This window comes from Pan troglodytes, chromosome 14 (genome assembly GCF_028858775.2).
Source record: "Pan troglodytes isolate AG18354 chromosome 14, NHGRI_mPanTro3-v2.0_pri, whole genome shotgun sequence".
NCBI lineage: Eukaryota > Metazoa > Chordata > Mammalia > Primates > Hominidae > Pan > Pan troglodytes.
The window spans coordinates 33,272,562-33,291,422 of NC_072412.2; the positions used below are offsets into that span (position 1 = coordinate 33,272,562).

The 18,861-nt window shown below is 37.5% G+C and overlaps 1 long non-coding RNA gene across 2 annotated transcripts in view; it reads right to left on the minus strand.

Annotated features, from left to right (window-relative positions):
* Nucleotides 1–584: 584 nt before the first annotated feature.
* Nucleotides 585–18,861, minus strand: part of LOC107967882 (uncharacterized) — a 28,429-nt gene continuing 10,152 nt past the window's right edge. Inside the window, exons 2-3 of one of the 2 annotated variants that reach the window (XR_010150430.1) lie at nucleotides 11,137–11,353; nucleotides 585–4,156 (exon numbers count right to left, since the gene is read on the minus strand). This is a non-coding gene — a long non-coding RNA (uncharacterized LOC107967882). Of the gene's footprint in view, nucleotides 4,157–9,221; nucleotides 9,498–11,136; nucleotides 11,354–18,861 lie in introns of those variants that run through there. The other variant, XR_010150431.1, reaches the window with a different exon arrangement.

Consider the following 18,861-nt stretch of genomic DNA (forward strand, 5'->3'; position numbering starts at 1 on the left):
ACACAGTACCTTGAATTACTTTTTAAAAATAGCAACCTTGGACAGCCATTCTTTCAATAGAACTCTCTTATGTTGTTCTCATTTTTCAATTGAGTTTCTGTTGAGTTGAATTTTATGGCATTAATTACTGACTTGCCTGAGTTGGATTCATTAAAAAAATGTCTAAGTACATATCTGACAAGCTGTATACATTAATCTTGGGCTTTACTTCCTTTAAGCCATGGGTATAGGTGTAAACCTCTAAATATTGATTGCCGCTTGGGGTTTGGGGTTGATGGGAGGTAGGAATAGTTTCCTGCAAATGCAAATAGTCAATTAGCTTTTATAACTACTCTTCAATTAAAATAAAAATAGAATTCTCTGGGGAGAAATCTAACCAGAAAGATCACTTCTCTGTAAATAGGCCAGTCAATTTAACAGAAAAAAGCCTCCAGCACCTAGCACTCATTCCCATATATATTGATTTATTCAGTTAACAAATATTTACTGAGTGCATATGCTGTCCAAGGCATATTGTGTCTATCAATTACATTTTATGCACACAGTGACATGACTCAGTTTTGGCAACAAGGCGAGTGAACAAGGACTAGTATTTCATACTACAACCACTATTGCTGCTGCTGCTGCTGCTGCTACTACTATTAGTACTACTACTACTATTCCTACTGGCAACAACCACCACTGACCCTGCACCAGGGTCAGACAGTGTTCTAACATCCTTATAGCCAAGATTGCTTTCAACTACCTGGAAATAGAGAGATTATGGTGTCCATTTTGCAGATAAGAAACTGAGACAGTTTGTTTTTCATGAAATCATCAGACATAGAAATATAGGAAAAATAACTGGAGAAAGCTTTTATTTCCCTTTCAGAGAGGAGACACCATTGTAAGAGTAATAGTAAACCAAGAGGAATGAGGAGGATACAGAAAACCCAAAGTAAGAGTTTTCTTATTCTCAAAATCCAGAAAAAATGAAAGAGGAATGAAAATCAGGGCGATAGCAGGAGTTATTTTCTGCCATTTACCTTCAAACCAATTCTTTGACAGTGGGGAGGAGGTAAAGAAGAAAGTGAGATGACAATGAAGAACATTATGGTGGATTCCAACCTGCTCTTCTCCTTTTATGTTAAAATATAGTTTATTTCAAGTAATCTAAACATTTTCTTGTAGTCTTTGTATTTCTTTCTTTTGCTGAGTTTTCTGTGAGCCTGTTACTTATTCATCCCCAAATCCTCTGCAAGATTGAAAAATCCTTCGATACATTTACAAACAACATAAAATGTGTCCACCTCATCCCTGATTTCACCATGGATGCTTCCATAAATGTCTGTTTGTCTCCAATGCTTTGAAATTTCCCACTAATGCGACTTGGTGTGAGGTATTTTTCAACCATTGTGCTAAGCACTTGGGAGGTGGGCTCATTCCACCTGAAATAAATCACACCCTGCATTTTGAGTAGTTTATTGCTGCTATTATTATTGAATTATTTGACAATTATTCCCTTGTATGGTCTCTGTTCTCTCCTCTGGTATCTTTTATTTTTATGTTTCCTTTACTATACTGATTCTCTATTTTATTTTTATCTTCAGTTTTTCATCTCTGTCTTTGTGTTCTAGTTTCTTAAAATTATATTCCATTATGAGGTTGGGTTTTATATTTCTACTATCACATCTTTAATATTCTAGGAGTTTATTTTTGTTCTCTGAGTTCTCCTTTTTTAGTTTATTTATTTCAAGGGTTTACCTAAATAGTGTTTTGGAGAACAATAATAATAATTTTTGAAGTATTGTTTTACTCCTTACACTCTGTCTCCTCCACTAAGAATAGTGAAAAAAATTGAAATTAGCTGGGGATAAAAATAACTAAAAAAGAATAGACAATTGCAAATAGGATCTGCCCTATATATTCTCCAAATTCTCTCTAGCCAAATGTTCTATTTCTACAAAGCACATCTGACTTCTTAATGTTGTGTTTTATATGTATTTGAATACATGATTATTATCTAAAATGCTGGAAAGCACCCTTCTCTAGGGTAGAAGCCTTTGTCCATCTCGTTCCCTGTCGTACTCCAGTGTCTGGAACAGTGATTGAATATACGGTAAGTGAGCAATAAATTGTTATTGGATTAATACATGATTGAATAAGTGAAGAAAACTGTAAAATCTTATTTGAGAACATAATATGAAAATTTAATCAACGGGAAGATGGACCATAATTCCTATTTGGCAACACTTATATTACACATATATTTTAAGGTCATTTTTGCTATCATGTTAAGTATACTCCAAAAGTGGAATATGGAGATCTGATTTTGGCTGTTACAGACATGACATCTCTCAGCATATAAAGCTCACTTGAACCAAAGAGATAATAGGGATATAGAATGAAAAGTTAGGGAAAAAATCTATTTTGGCAAGAAAATTCAGCAAGACTTTCTGCATTATGTTGCACAGTGTGCATTCACAACTATATTCTACTTTTCAAAAATTATTAATATATTTCTCGAATGATGGTTATCTAGGTGGCTTCCAATATCTGACTTCCACTAGTAATGGTATGTTGAAAATCTTATACATATCTCCTCATCAGCTTGTGAGATAATTTGTCTGGATGGAAATGTTAAGATGTAGGATATACCTGGATGGTTCTCTGAATGACTACACCTGCTTACACGCCTCAGAATTTCCCTCAGAATTTCCATTGCCCTATAACCTTGCTAATGCTTGGCACCATGCAACATTCTAAATTTTTCCAATCTCATGGTTGTAAAGTGGTCTCTCATTATTTTAATGTGCATTTATTTGCAAATTAAAAGGTTGAGTTTAATTGTGAAATTGAATATTTCTACATGTTTAGCCACTAAGATTTTTCCTCAGCTTATTAATATCCCTTTTCCATGTCTCTATTTGATTACTTTTCTTTATCATGTTGATTTGTAGAAGTTCTTTGTATGAACAAATTATTTGATCTATGTTGATCTTGGATATCTGTCAGTCTGTTGTATATCTTTTAACTTTGCCGATGATTTCCATGGGGCAAAAGAAATACTTTCATTCTTGAATTCAATGGAAATGATGGGATCCTGTTGTGGCGGGGGCCAAGGGGCAGCAATGCACTCATCACCATAACAAGATGGGCTGGTTACCATAATAAATAGCAGAACTAGAACAATAACCGTAGTAGTTTTACCCACAGAGATTGTCAGCATTGCCTAATTATTCATGGTGTCCTTAGACCTGAAATAGTTGGCTTATTAAGGGCTTACTTGATTCGTATAAGTAAAAAGCTGCATGTATTTATCTGGAAGCCTGACTTGAATCACGAAAGGCAGTCATGATCCCTCAATTACAAGAATCGAGCCAGATGACAGGTCCAGAGTCCCTTAAATGAAGAGGAGACCAAGTCCCCTTGAGGAGGGACAACGCAACATAGCTAAAAATTGATGCTGTCATTTTGTAGTTTTCTCCGAGGGGATCTGTGGCCATTTACCAGGGTGGTTATGCATTAGGGAAGGCAAAATAACCAGACTATTTAGGGATCACTATAGTCTGGCTCTGAACTGATACCAGTTCCTAGAGATTCCAATGTCACTTTGATCCACCAGGCAGAGTAGGAAATTCTGAAGTTCAAGTGATCGATGGAGTTTGGCTGGGTTTGTCTCACAGGGGGCCCATTGCACACATTCTGTGGTTATTCTCCAATTCTGAAACACATAATTAAAATTGACATGTGCAGAACTGGCAGAATCTCCACATTGCTTCCATGACTCTAGGAGAGAGGGCTATTATGATGGGAAAGTGAAAGCCACTGGAACTATTCCTTTTCTAAAATAGTGAATCAAATGCAATACTACATCCCTAGAGGGGCTGCAGAGATTAGTGCCACCATCATGGACTTTAAGGATACGGGGTGGCGACTCTCCCGACATCCCCATTAAACTCATTATTTGGTATATGTAGAAGACAAATGGATATTGAAGAATGACCATGGCTTATCGTAAAACTCGTCCAGTGATGAATTCAATTGCAGCTGTTGTTAAAAATGTGCTCAACTCTCCAGGCCTGTCATAACCTGATCTATAGCAGCCTTGTTCATCCCTCCATCCCATAGAAAATCACACTGGTCCACGGCGTGGGGGTGATGGTGTTGATTAGACCTGGTGAGCAAGAAAGTAACAAGTATTCCTTAGTAGATGCCTAAGTAAGATACTTGCATGCCTGAAGGCATAAAATAAATTCCACAAAAATCCAGATGTTTGCCACCTGACAAAAATAATTTGAGTTCTGGTGTTCTAGGGCAGGGATTATAAACTGTGACTCACAGGCCAAACAGTGACACTGGTCAGAGACCAGTTTTTATATGGCCTGTGGGCTAAAAATATTTTTTTACATATTTGAATGATCACATATCTTTTTTAAAAGACAACTACGTAATAAAAACTGTATGTGGCCTGCAAACTCTAAAATATTTACTATCGGGTTCTTTTTAGAAAACGTTTTCTCATCTGGACCATGTTGAAATGTTTTTTCAAGGTAAGGAACAAGTTGGTACATTTGAATAATCCTACCACGAAGAGAGAGGCAGTAACCCTAGTGGGCATCTTTAGATCTTAAAAGCAATATATACTTCATTTGAATATGCAACTCTGATACATTTACTCAGTATCCAGAAAGATTTCCAATTCTTAGCATGGTTCAGGACAAGAGTAGGCTCTGTAACAGGTCTTGCTGCTGTGCAATTGCTCTCTCACTTGGACCATATGACCTACCAGATCTCATGGTGCTTGAAGCATCTGTGGCAGATAGAGATGCTGTTTGGAGCCTTTGGCAAGTCTCAACAGGAGAATGACAGTGCACTTCTTTATGGTTTGGGATAAAAGTTATGCCAATCTGTGCAGATAGCTACTTTTTTAAGAAACAGTTTCTGACTTGCTACTAGCCTGAATGCTTGACCATGGACCAATTTGCAATATAACCTGAGTTGCCCATCCTGAATGAATGTTATCTGATGCACCAAGTCATAAAGTTATGCATGCACAGCAACCCTTGATCATCACATAGAAGTGACACACACACACAGACTCACACACACACACATCTTGCTGGCAGGTTGATACATTGAACTATGTTCATCATGGAAGAGGCAGCACTTTCTTCTCACTAGAATGCAATACTTTGCTTTCCCTAAACACAATGCATCTACTAAAGCCACTATGCAAACAACATTGCTTTTAACTATATATATGGTTATATGAGTATATAACATATACTATTATTATTATCTCAAACATAATATAATATTGAGTTTGAGAAGGTCCTGAAAGCAATGAACAAGCATCCAGTTGCCCAAAACTGCTACATTTGCCTTCAACTCATATCTATGTCCTTATGAGGAGTTTTCTTCTTCTTCTTTTTTTTCCCCCTAAATTTAGATATCTGGTCTCACTATGTTGCCCAGGCTGGTTTTGAACTCCTGAGCTCAAGTGATCCTCCCACCTCAACCTCCCGAAGTGCTGGTATTACAGGCGTGAGCCACCATGCTGGGCCTTTGAGGAGTTTTTATATATCTAGTTGACTGTAGAAGAAAACCTTTAGATCTGCATTACACATGGTTCTGCATTATTTGCTGTCACTACCTGAAAGTACATGTCTGCAGCACTGTAGCCCCATCCAGGTGGCCCCGAAGGACAGTGATAAAGAAAAATTCTGCCAGCAGAGCTTTGAGAAGTGCATTTGGTTGTTTTCTGGAAAGAAATATGGCCAAAAGTACAGATTTACCTCATGTCATGGGCAGTGATTAATGGTTTGGCTTTGGGGTTAGGGACTTAGAAGAAGAAGAATTAAAACACAGGTGAAAAGGAAGTCTAGGGAAGAGGTCTGTGGATTGATCTCACCTAATGGGTACAGAATTTGAAGATATTCATGTCTCATGTGAATGCTCAATAAAGGACAAATCAGCAGAGAAAGGTCTTAATAATAAGGTGGACAAGATGACATATTTTGTGGACGTCAGTCACCTTCTTTTCTTATCTTACCTTAAACTCACCCCAAAGTCTCATAAACAAAGTTGTCATAGCAGCAGAGACAGAAGTTGCACATAGAGTCTATAATGTGGACTTCTACTCACTAAGGCCAATCTGGCTCAACTGCTACTGAATGTCCCACCTGCCAACAGCAGAAAGTAGTGATAAGGCCTTAATATGGCATTATTCCTCAGGGGGATCGTGTTGGCAGGTTGATATGCTGAACTATTTTCATCATGGAAGGGACAGAACTTTCTGCTCACTAGAATATAATGCTTACTCTGCTGTCCCTAATTACAGTGCATCTACCAAGGCCGCTATGCTAACGACATTGCTTTTGACCAAAGAACTCATTTTCAATATAGCAATGGATTTATGCTTGTAGAATTTCCTGATTTTAATATATCACATTAATATTACTCTGAAATATCCGATCTGATAGAAAGTGGAATCGCTTTTTAAAGATTCAGTTCTGGTACCAGCTGGGTTTCAACATCTGGCAGGTCTTCCAGCCCACAATATATACTCTAATCGTTCCCTATTCCATTGTTCAGTTTTTCTATGTTTAAGAATCACGGGTCTGAGAATCAAGGGGTGAAAATGAGAGTGGCTTTTCTTTCTATTAGCTCCAGTGATCCACTAGAAAAATTTTTGTTTCCTACCCCTGTGACTTTGGGTATTGTTGATCTATGGGTTTCCTAAGCAAGGAAAACTTCCAAAAAGATATAGCAATGGATCTATTTAACTAGAAGTCGAGACTACCACCTAACCATCTGGGGCTCTGAATTACTAAATAAAATAAATTGACAAAAAAAATTACTGTAGTAGCTGGAGTGATGGATTCTAATGAAGGGGAAAGTTGGTTGCTACCATGCAATGGAGATAATGAAAAGTATGTCTGCAATGCAAGAGTTCCTCTGGCCTGCCTCTCAGTCCTCTTAGGTCCTGTAATAACATCAATGTATCCACACAAACACTTGTACACAAAGGTCATAGCAGCATTACTCATAGTAGCCAAAATGTGGCAACAACCTGTCTATATGTCCATCAACTGATGAATGAATGAATACAATGTGGTATATTTTATATGTTTCATACTGAATGGAATAGTATTTAGGCATAAAAAATGGGGTACTGACACATGCTATGGCATGGATAAACCTGAAAAATATTAAGTTAAGTGAAAATAGCCAGACAAAGAAGTCCACATATTATATGACTCCAACTACATATGACTTCACCCACATGAAATGCTAAGAACAGGCAAATCTACAAACATGGAAATTATATTAGTGGTTACCTAAAGTCGAGAGGCTTAGGGGTAAGTAGGGAAGTGACTACTAACAGTTACAGGTTTTTTTTGGCAGGGGATTGGGGCGTGATAAGTGTGTTCTAAAGCTGATTGTGATTAGGGTTGCACAACCTTGCAAATATATTAAAAGCCTTTAAATTTTACACTTTGAATGGGTGAATTGTATGATATGTGAAGAGTATCTCAATAAAGGTGTTACCAAAAATGAAAACTATAGCAATGCAGTGTAGGCAGGACTATTAATAGCTTAGGTCCTTTAAAATTAAAGCTTTGGGTCAATTATCAGGCAAGGGACCACGGCCAGCCAATGTGAGTGCTTTTAGGGCAAAGAGAAAATATGGCTATTTTATTTAGTTGCTTAAATTGTTCCAGCTTTGGCGTTTGTGAATTTGCTATGCTGGTATTCTTGTTTTTTAAGCACTGCCTTACTTTCTGGTGTTAGAAGATGCTCCAGGCTCATCTTGTATTTTCCATGCTATTTTCATTTACTCTAATGATGGATTTAATTGGATTTATGTCTACTACCTTGATATTTGCTTTCTATTTTCTCATCTGTTTGTACCCTTTCTTCTCATTTCCTTCCTTGCTTTTGGATTTAGCAAGGATTTTCTGTTATTTCTTTTTCTCCTCTATTAGCTCTTCAGTTATATAATTTGTTATTATGAGTGTATTGGTTGCATTTGAAATTATAATACTTATGTTTGATTCATTACAGCCTGTTAGATTGGTATTTTACCACTTCCCAAACAGAGAAGCCTGGAAAGTTGAACTTCTAGTACTCCTTCCCTCCCTTGTGCTATTTTTGTTATATTCTACTTTCATATATGTTCCAAATCCCCCAAGATATTATTATTGCTGATGTTTTAAACAGTTCGTATCTATGTCTATTTGCTCACCTGTGTATTCTTTCAGGTGCACTTTAGTTTTTCTTGCAGTCTTATGCTTCTGATAGTAACATTTTTATTCACCCTGGAAATCTTCTTTTATTTCTCATGTAAACATCCCCTGGCAACAGGTTCTTTGATTGTTTATAGTCCTAAAAACATCTTTATTTTGGTTCTAGTTTTGAAAGATACATTCACTCGGTATAGAACTCGAAGTTGACAGGCTTTTTGTTTTTGTGGTTTTTTAAAAATTTCAGTGTTAAAAAGATGTCATCCTAGTGCCTTCCAGCTTCCATTTTTGTGTGTGTGTGTTCTTTGCTTCTCTCAAGAATTTTGTCTAGAAAGAATTGTTGTAATAGTTTTGACACAGCTATTATAGTGGTTTACATAGGACCCCAACTACTCCACCATAGCTAGAACTAGAACTCTTTTTTCTTCTTCTTGACTTTTGCATTGACCATAATATAAACAGTTTCTGTGATACAGCATATTCTTGTCTAACTTTTGAGTTTTAAAAAGAATGTATTTAAAGTGTTCCCCTTAAGTATGATGCTTACTGATAAGTTTAAGAAAGTTCCTCTGTCAAGTTTAAGAAGGTTCCCTTCTATTAATTATCTTTCAGAGATTTTTAAAAAGTAATAAATAGATGTTAAACTATACTAAATACTTTTTCAAAATTTGTTGAGATAGTATGTGAGTTTTCTCTTTTATATCATTATTGTAGTAAATGTCAATTAATTTCCTGGGTTAAAACAATCTTTGCATTTCTCAGATTAACCATGCTGATATATCTACTTGATCATAATATATTCACTTTTATAGTTTTTTTGGTTTCTATTTAGTTATCAATCTTTTTTTCACTACTTTACTTTTATCATTCTTATATCCTTAGTTTTCATGCCACTTTTGTGGATAACAGATTAAAACACAGTCGGAAAAATTGTTAACTCTATATTGTGGACATTAAAAAATATCTTTTTGTTGGCCAGGCACGGTGGCTCACTCCTGTAATCCCAGCACTCTGGGGGGCCGAGGCAGGCAGATCACCTGGGGTCGGGAGTTCAAGACCAGCCTGACCAACATGGTGAAACCCTGTCTCTACTAAAAAAAAAAAAAGAAAAAAAGTACAAAATTAGCCAGGCATGGTGGCACACGCCTGTAGTCCTAGCTACTCAGGAGGCTTAGGCAGGAGAATCACTTGAACCAGGAAGTCAGAGGTTGCAGTGAGTTGAGATCGCACCATTGCACTCCAGCCTGGGCAACAAGAGTGAAACTCCATCTGAAAAAAAAAAAAAATCTTTTTTTTCTCAGACTTCTTAGGGGGCAAGCAGACCCTACTCCTCACAGCGATATCAGTAGGTCCACATGACCTGGGACCTCCACATAGCAAGAAATCTTCACCCTGAGCTTCAGTAGAGGCTCACCTTCCCCTCTGCTGCTGCACCCCACACTTTCTTCCCCTGGAGATCATGGAGAAGTTGTGCTCAGACTCATCTCCATTTTCTTTTTTCATAGAAAACCTTCTCATGATTCAGAGAATAGTCGGGAGGTGAAAATTTAGGCTACTATCAACTCAGAGTCCCCAGTAAATCTTCATAGATTTATATTATCCCCTGCATTAGTCTATTTCTGTGCTGCTGTAAAGGAATGGATGATATAAAGAAGAAATTGAAAATGTTTATAATCTAGAGATAATCAGTGTTATTCAATTGCAAGTATGTGTATCTTTTTTTTAACCAGGTGTCAAAGAAAGGTTTTTAGACAATAAGCAAGACTTCCTTCCTGCCTGAGTGTTGAAGGGCTGCATTTGGTCGGTCAGGCCACCAAGAATGGCAGTCAAGTTCGTGCAGGTCCAAGCAATGAACATCACATCAGGACCACTTCCTGGCCACGATGACATAAGATGCTTTCCATTATGAGAATGTCTGGATTTCAGAGATGCTACAATCTGAAAAAGAGTGTGCCTTACCTTTGAGAGAAAAGCCATCCTTTTTAATTGAAAAGTAATAAGTAGTCTAATCGATAATTTGATTATTTCCATTTATATATTTTTATCAGCTTATCCTATTTTCTATGTGAACATGTCTAAATTAATTTTGTCAAACATATTGTAGTAGTTAAACTTTCTGTTTTGTATTTTTAGAATAATCATTTTTATAATAACTGTTTACACAAAATAATAAAGATATTATTCTTAAAAGCAAGAAAAAAAGCAAACAAAAAGTCTAATAGCAATAAGGTAAAAAGGAAGCTACTAAAATGTGAGCTAATTTTTTTCCCCTGAACTTTATGCTACTCTTGCACTTACAAAGAATGTGCATTACATTTCAGAAAACGATTCCTACATCTCTATCAAAGTAGAGTAGCTATCATGCTTGACATTAGAAAGATCATTTACAGAGATGGAAAGCCTGAGAATATGTTTGATAATTTAGGAAATTTGGGGAGGAAAAATGGATTGAGATATGAAAAAGCATTAAATAATAATTAAATTATACTAAAATACTGGAACACATAAGACATGCAGCTGAAAGATATAGATCAGTGAGGAGATTTGAAAAGCTGGGACAAAAATCCCAGTTTATTAAATGAATAACTCATTCCTGTGTAAAAGGGAATTTAGAAAACTGGAAGCAGAAACAATTCTAGTTAGTATTTTCAGAGAGACATCATAGTTATTAGTGGATTTTCCTCTACTTATTTATTATCTCCTGGCCTTCTAATTTTGAGAAGAAAAATATTATCAACAACAAAAACAAATGATCTTCTCTGTCTCGTAACCCTCCCATTCTACATTTTTTGCCCTTTTTCCTTCCTTCGAAGTACTTACTTATTCTTCTGCTGAGATTCTTATTTTTTCTCCAGCATATAATGTTATAAGGAGAATTTTGTGTTTAGAATTCTAAAATATGACTTACCTGGGGATCTTTGTTGAAGTTTAGTTTGGCAAATCCACTTTCTTCTCTCAGTTTTCCTCTCATTGATCCAAAGAACGTAGTTTTTCATCTTTATTGAGGGCCTATTTACACACTTATATAATGTATTAAACTTAAAAACATGGAGTAAATGCACATTATGTGCCAAGCATACTGCTAAGTGCTTTATCTTTACTTCATAGAAGTAAGAAACAGAGACCTAGACAAATCAAGAAAACAAAAAATAATTAAAAAACTGGCCCAATGTGGCAGAAACTGTTATTCACTGATATCCATGTACTCACTGATATTTTCTCAGTCTCCTTTGCATTTAGTTTAAACCTGTTGGCTGATGAAAAGTGACCAGTTCTGGCCAATGGTTACATGTCAAAGTGCCTTTCACCCACATGCCCTCTTTTCCCTCTCATTTGTCAGCTGGGTCATGGGAGGACATCTTTGCAACCAGAAGGTGGAGACATCCTGGATCCCTGAGTCACTATGTGGAGGAGATTTTTCCTACCTGTGTTATACTGTGATGGCAGCAAGAAATACCTTTTTACTGGGTTAAGCCCTGAGATTTACGGAGCAATTTATAACCCAAACTAGTATTAATTTTGGTGCATTGGGAGTAGTGCACTTTCTATCACATAGCTAATACCTGTTGAGGATACAGAGTTTGAACTTAGAACTCTTGGCTTCATTGCCGGTATTCTTAAAGAGCAGCTTCCTGCATCAGGTAAGAGAGGACAAAAAGAAGAGAAAGAGAGGGTACTGACTTGATGTGATGTGAAGAGAACCAGGCCCTCTCACCCTCTCTGGAATGGCAGCGAGAGGCAATGATTCAGACAAACCCAGTATGTCTATCACTTACTACTGTGTTGTCATAGGCAAGTTATTTAGCTTTTCTGAGCCTTTCTTCTTGCAAAATGAAGATAGTAAGCACAATAAGTGGCAAAGGCACACAGTAGATAATTAAGTGGTCAAATACTCATTTTAATTACCTACCTCTATCCTTAATCGAATAAGAAGAAAAAATAGGGACCATATGTATAAATGTAAAACCACCATGCTTAAGAGCAACACACTAATGTTTATTTTCTAGTAAATAAGAGAATAAGGGAAAATGCCATTTTTGGAAATTAATATTAAAAAGCGTAATTGAAAGAAATGGGAACATTGTGTGTCTTTACTAGGAGCTGCCTAAAGCCTTGCAATATCTAGACAAATTTAGGTAATGTAATAAAGTGATTGCATCTCACATTAGAATAATTGAGAGTCATTATTTTCAAAAGCAATAGGGCAATCATCAAATGGAAATAAATCCTAAAATTATTCTGCTACTTTATTATAACATCAATGTGGAATTTATGAAACATGGTCTTTTTAGGTGGCATTAGAACATTTGAGAATGTGGCTGTCAGGGTGGAAGACATTTTAAGGGAGGCTTTTAAAAATTAGAATTCCAGAGAGTGTTCAAAATGAACATTAATTATATGATATTCAACTTGTATTACCCTATATTCATAATAAGAAGTGATTTGGAGTTCTGGAATGAATACAAAGGTGCTTCATCAAATCTCATTTTATTTTCTAACTAATCACAGTGAGCCCAGAGCTATTTATTCTCTTCACTTAAATAACCTCTGCTCCCTTGACTTTGTCTGCAGCTTTTCAAAGTGAGCCAAGTTAGTTTACAGAGGTGCTGTTGTGGAAAGCTTGGTCCACAGGCCTGTGTGGGCCTCCCACTAAGTTCTCACTGAGAACTCTTTTCCAGGACAAGAGCACCTAGCTTGCTTGGGTGATTTGATCCCAAATTGTTATCGTTTTGCTCAGTGATTCTGTCCATGTTATCGAGGTCAAACTTGGGAACTCTTGGATTGCCATGTGTATGTGCTTATAAGAACAATGGCATGCAAAATCTGAAATTTCACAAAACTGGAAAATCTATGAGTTAGTTTTATTGGGAATGGGTGTTTTCTCCACATTCTCGACCTGTAGTCTATTGGGTTTGTGTTCATTGTTTGGACCCTCAAGTGGCATAACTGCCCCTTTCTCTGTTCAAGTGTCCTGGGTATCCCAGAAAGTGGCACCTTGAAATATATGGTTTTAATGATTGTTATTTTGAACACTTATTAGTGTCAGATTCCTCATTTGTAAACTATGTGTAATAAAACAGGGTCAAAGTTTGCACATCACAGATGGTGTGTGCAAAAAATGTAAATCTTTATATTCCTAACCCAATTTCATCTTGCTTTGGATTCTCTAGTTCTGTTGCTAGCAGAAAAACAAACAACAAAAACTAAATTGATCATTAGTGGTAAATTCCTCACTTTCAGGCAACAGTCTCTTTCTGTTTGTCCTCTCTGCCTCTGCTGATGAGGCATCCATGGCTTGTGTACCTCACAGTCTATTGATGGCTAACACAGTCTTTTTAAAAAATAAATATCCAATCAATTCAAAATTTGAACTCTCCAAAAGAGCTATTCCTCTTCTCTCGAGTTGTTCCTTCTCAATCTGCTTTCCAAGATGCCACCCAGGTGGCAGGGGATACTTTGTGCTCTGAGAAACTGAATATACAAACTGACATTGGCCAGATTGTATATAAAAATTAGAACTTCAACCAACAGTCTGCAGCAACCTGCCCAGGAAACCGACTCCCTTATCTACAATAAACAGCCCAGGAAGCCAGCCTGCTATGTAAGTCCGACTTGAAGGAAGCCAGACTGTTATCCTCAGTGACAATCCAAGAACCTAACAATAACTACTGTTACAATCAGCCAAAGACAACCAGGACTTGATTAACAACTGACAGCTTCCCTAATTTTTGTACGCACTTCCAGTTTAGGACTAACCCAGTGAAAGCCAAATATATGCACCCCTAATCAATGCCATAGCATGCCTGGCTCTGGTTAGCCTGCCTACAGCTTTCCCACACCAACAGCCTCTAATTGAGGCACACCTGAAGCCTTCCTTTTTTCCCCTACAAAGCTTTCCCAGTCCTCTCCCTGACTTTGAGTGTCACCAAAACAAAAGTGATGGTGGCTGACTCCCTTGCTATAGCAGCATTTCATTGGTCTTTATTTCCACAGCTCCCATAGCATTAGTGGGAAGCAACTAATCTACCTGTTGTCCTACCCTGCAAGCACCTATTGACCTCTTGCTGAGGCACAGTGGATGTCTGAGAATTGCTTTTGTCCTCTCTGCCTCTGCTGATGAGGTATCCAAGGCTTGTGTGCCTCACAGTCTATATCCACTTAATATGGTGGGGACCCCATGGTTCTCATGCAGGCCTACAGCAAAGTTGGCTTCACCTTGGCTCTTTTGGCATGTAGTTCTTTGGAATCTTAGAGGAAAATTCTATCTAGTCCCGGCCTAGGCTTGTGAGCTCCAAGTCTCTGCTAGGAGGTCATCTTATCCCTCGCCTCAGTGGCTCTTTGGCAAAACAGTTTGGACCTCAACTGTCAGCTACCTCCCCATAACCCCTGGCAAGTGGGCCTGTCACATTTGTGCTAAAAGGATGTAGAGGTGCTCTCCTGCCTTCCCTCTGCCACACCACCACTTTATTCTGCCTTACCTGTCATGTCAGCTCCGGGGCAGCCTGCTAGCCAGTTTTGAAATAGGAAATGGTAACAGATCCCCTTTACTTCTGTTGCCCCTTTATACTATCTGGGCTTTTGTTGTGTCTTTCCATTCCTTTCCGTTCCTTTCCCTTTATCCCCCTCCTTTCCCCTTCCCTCCTCTCTCCTTCCCTTTGTTTCTTGTTTTTTTTTTTTTCTTCCTTTTTTGTATTGCTCTCACTCCTAGAATCAAGTCCAAGGAGATTGAGATGCTACTTTCCTGAGACTCAGGATATCCTTCCCTCCCTTGCACAGTTGGTCAAATGAGATCGAACCCTGTGTTCTAGCCTCATTTTCTCCCTTGTGAATTTCTTACCTCTAGGTGGTTCATTTACTTCTCTTCCTTGGGGCAATAAACCTTATGATAAGAAGTGCATCTGGGGGATCACCAGCTTTACTCGCCTTGACATATAGAAAGTCTGGGAAAATTTCTTGTTTTACAGACTTCCACTTAGTGGGTCAGCTGTGGAAGCTGAATCGTGTTCCTTATCACTCTTCATTGTCAAAGCTCACAACAACACTGTGGAAACTGCTTCATGGTTAACATATGCCACCAATAAAATCTATAAATAAGTGTTTGGGAAACAATGTTTCTATGACAATGTAGTATTTGCCAGAGCAATAATTATGGTAGCACAAATGTGTTAACGGTTGGTTAGAGAAATTACACCTGTTTCTAAGTGGGTTGCAGTTCCTCCCTATCTTTTCTTTGCCAAAATCCATTGCTCAGAATACATGTTTTTTGCAGATGAGTTTACCATCAGCACTTTAATCATTTATTGTTTGCTGCGAGCATATAAAAGGCAGAGGGAGTGAATTTTGTTAGGTTTTGTGTGACAGGAAGAAGTTGACTTTGGAAATGTAAAACAGGAGGCTTTTCCAAGCTTAAGGTTGGTGTGGGAAAAGAGAAAAGGAGATAGAGGTACAAAGTAAATAAAGAAACCAAGAGAAGTGACTGCAAGTGAAAAGTCACAGAAAAGGAAACCACTGCGTAATTGGGAGTACAAAAGGAAGGAGGTAGGAGGTAGTATGAAGGAGTGGTATTAAATAAGAAAAGCAAAGAGGGATGACAAAGTAGAATACGACAGAGAGAGATGATCCTGTGAGATTCATTCACTTAGTCATTAGATGAATGTTATGAATTAGAAAATGTTGAGAGGTTAATATCCTTAGAGGAAGAAACCAAGGCTCAGAAGGTCTTGACTTCAAACCAGAGTGTTCTAATTCTGAGGTCAGTGTTCTTTCTATTATACTGATGCTACTATACTCACAAGAGGCATCTATTTATCATTTTTTCTTGTACATTTTTGTATTTCCTGAATTAAAACCATATTTGAAAAGAAACAGATATATGGAGTTCTCAGTGCTGGAGAGATGAAAACAACTATTAAACTTGATTGGAAGGGAATCAGAATAACGTTCCGCATTGAGCGGTGGAAGTGCTGGAAAGAGGGTCAGGATATGTGAAGGGCATCTTTGAATGAGTAAACGTGGACTGTCAGACAGCTAGGCACTCTCCAGGGACTTGCTTGTTGTCTGGTTGTTTTCTTCCCCTTTGATTCATCTGTAGATATGCAAGGTTTTTGAAGGAAATTATTATTGGCTCCATATTTTGGTTTATTATTGTGTCTTTCCTCAACCATAATGTGGGGAGTGACTTATTAGATCAGCAAGCTAACATTCAGTATTTTTATGAGCTAAACTCTTGACAAAATATTTTCTGAACAAATTATGGTCATTTTTTAAAGTTGATAAAAATAAAATTTCCTCCCAAAGAAATGATTTTCAACCTTAATGCAGTGCATCCACCTGACAAATTAACAAAACACATCAAATAGCACAAAATTGGAGATTTAGAAGCACTGATTAGATCTTCACAGCAAATTTGGTGATTTTTTAATTTAGCAATTCAATATATTATGTAATCTGCAAATGACCTTAATTTAGGGTTCAAACAAAAATAAACTTTTCTTTTGAACTTCCTTAAATAATTTTTAAAAGTTGTTCAGTCAGGCCTTTAATCCCAGCACTTTGGGAGGCTGAAGTGGGTGGATCACGAGATCAGAAGTTCGAGACCAGCCTGGCCAAGATGATGAAACCCTGTCTCTACTAAAAATACAAAAATTAGCTAGGCGCGGTGGTAGGTGCCTGTAATCCCAGCTACTAGGGAGGCTGAGGCAGGAAAATCGCTTGAACCTGGGAGGCGGAGTTTGCAGTAAGCCGAGATTGCACAACTGCACTCCAGCCTGGCGAAAGAGCAAGACTCTGTCTCAAAAAAAAAAAAAAAAAAAAAAAAAAAAAAATTGTTCAGAAAGAGCCCAATGGTCAAATAATGTGGTAAGAGCCATTTATTTAAATAAATCAGGTCTTAATTTCCCCCATGTCTGAATCATCATTTTTGTAAACAGATGTTGTCTTCCCATTTCATGTTATTTGTTTGTCATTTCTTATTGTCTATGATAGCTCCATGCTGGTGAGAGGCAAGCTCAACTCTTTTGAATCAAAGCTGGTCTTATACACAGTGGTTTTCTTACATACATGAGCACTTAGGAATTATTGAACAATTATGATTATGGGTAATCATAAAAATATGTAATTTGTGTATCCTCACATTCTATGTTTTGTTGTCAATGTCTGTGTAACATTAGGATAAGTCAGCATGACGTTACAGAAATTCTATTCTCCAAGACGCAAAATTTTCTTCATGCATTGCATATTTATTATCTTCTATATATTTAGTATTGTGTACAGTGCAGTTGGGGGTCCATGGGGTATTATTAGTAATTGCTTAGGGTAGATTTAGTCTCATTTAGGAGGAACATAAAATACAAATGGAAGCAAAGAGCTAATGGTTTGAGCCGATGCATACGCAAATGTCAAATCATGTGATGCAGACAATACGTGCCAAGTTGATAACAGGAAGCGGAGCACAGATTGAATTCAAGTAATTTATGGAGATTACTTGGAAAAAGCACATCCTGAAGAATGCTGAGCAATGAGCCTAGGACATAATAATGGGCTTGGTAAATATTAGTTGAATGAGTAAATGAAGTACAAATAGGGAGAATGGGTGAGAAAGGCATGAATAGCCCAAGCAAGGGATGCTTCCATAAGGCTTTTGATACTGACTGGATGAAAACATGGATTTCCACTTCCCTGGGGACTTTATTTTCCCAAATGATTACTCTGCTTTCTTACCTGATTTCCAATAAATTTACAAACTCCCACTCGCTGCTTAAGAGGCTTCCAAGGATTCCCATGTGCATAGTGGTTTACCTTTTCGTAATCACTTCCATATGCATTCTCTTCACTTCACGGGGACTGAACTTACGAAAAGCTATGATTATCCAGCTCTACCAATAAGGGAATTGGAGCTCAGAGATATAAAAGGAGTCAGGTGGAAAGTGCATGCAGCGACTATGTCCATATCAGTTTTCAATGGGAAGTAACTGAAAAAAAAGTCTCTGTAGAGACAGAAGTTTTATAAGCACTGCATACTCTCACCTTTCTAGGTTTATAAAGCACGTTGCCATGTTACAGCTTCTGAGAAGCTTATATTATAAAGAAACCTATTAACGTTTGTTTAATGCAGCATTTCCCTTAATTTATGGTTGGGAATCTTTTCATCCCATCACCAATTATCAATGTTTCCCAGAAGATCTGAGCATATATTTCAACTTTCTTTAACCCTGAGCATGGCTCTAGAATCGCTTCAAAGCCTTGCCTTCACCCTTCTCTTCTACCATTTAAAAAAAATTATATATGCTGCTACCTTAAAAATATCCCCTCCCCCATGTGCTAATTTGTCTGACTCCTTTTCCGGGGTATTATGGATTGAACTATGTTCCCCCTCCAAGTTCATATGTTAAAGTCCTACTCCCCAGCACTTCAGAATGTGGCCTTATTTGAAAGCAGGGTCATTTCAGATGTAATCAGTTACATTAAGACTAGGTCTTATTGCAGTAGAGTGGACCCTTAATTGGATATGACTGATGTCCTTAGAAATAGGGGTAATTTGGATATAGATGTGCACATGGGAAGAATGCCATGCAGAGGCGGAGGCAGATATAGGAGTGATGCGTCTAAAAGCTGTGAACCCTGAAAATTCCAG